Raw genomic sequence first — 1,238 nt, forward strand, 5'->3', positions numbered from 1 at the left:
GAAAGAAAGAAAGAAAGAGAGAAAAGAAAGAAAGAAAGAAAAATGTCCTGGGTGAAACTTTTCTGGTCTTTACCTCACCAATGTAGTTTCAATTAGGAGCTGTTGTGGCATATACAAGGGGGTAGCCAAAAAAAAGTTTGAATTTTTTTTCAAAACTATGTATTTAAATGTTTTTTCAAAACAACCTATCACCTTCAAAGTACTCTCCATGACACTTAATACATGTGTCAGATCTGTGATTCCATTCTTGGAAACATTTTTCAAACCATCTATTTGGATGGCTGACAGCACTTCCCTTGTTTTTTTCTTCACCTCTTCTATGCAGTCAAATTGCTGTCCTTTCATGTCCATCTTCATTCGTGGAAACAAAAACTTGTCGCACGGAGTGAGGTCAGGGGAGTCAGGTGCGTGTGGTAAGAGAGGCATAATGTTTTTTGCCACAAACCAGGCCTTTTTTGGTCGTGCACTGCAATCTTTACAGAACCTCTAAATAGAAAGCTGGATTAACAATCTGACCTGGTGGAATGAACTCCAAATGCATAATACCCCTAACATAAAAAACAAAAAACAAATGAGCATCAGTTTTGAGCTTTGCTTTCACTTGATGATCTTTTGGGGGGCGAGGTGATGATGGCTAGATTGATGTTTGGTTTCGGGGACATAAGACTTGCTCCATGTCTCCTCACCAGTAACGACCTTAGAAAAAGTTTGGGTCACTTCAGAGATGTTCTTTCAAAGCACAGCGTGCTTTCACTCCACACTTTTTCCCGTCAGTCAGGTCCCGAGACACAAATTTTGAAGCAACCTTTCTCATTCCCAAATCTTCATTAAAATTCACTGAACCAAGTTCTCCTCTGGAAAAAGTCTTAATTACATTCTCCAATTCCAGAGACACCTAAAGGAAAGGAATTTTAATGTGAGAGAAATCAAGTAGTACCTTGTATGATGTCGAGAAGGGCATCTTTACCCAGCCTTCCCAGAAGGGAAAAAAGATATACATGCAAGCAATGTGACAGTACCCCTCCTAGCTGGGTGACTTACAGCATACATTACATCCTGGGAAGTATCATGATACCCCTAACCATTAGAGTCAAATCAATTGGTAAGGGTTTTAAACGTTAGACAGACCCAAATACCTGTGTAATTATAAGCCAACTACAAATAATTGTAAACAATTCCACATTTTGGACTTGCCCAAACTGCTGTAAACACTTGCAGAAGAAAGACGCCACGATCCA

This window comes from Echinops telfairi, unplaced genomic scaffold, assembly GCF_000313985.2.
Source record: "Echinops telfairi isolate 266 unplaced genomic scaffold, ASM31398v2 ScPeMD7_31;HRSCAF=116, whole genome shotgun sequence".
Lineage (NCBI taxonomy): Eukaryota > Metazoa > Chordata > Mammalia > Afrosoricida > Tenrecidae > Echinops > Echinops telfairi.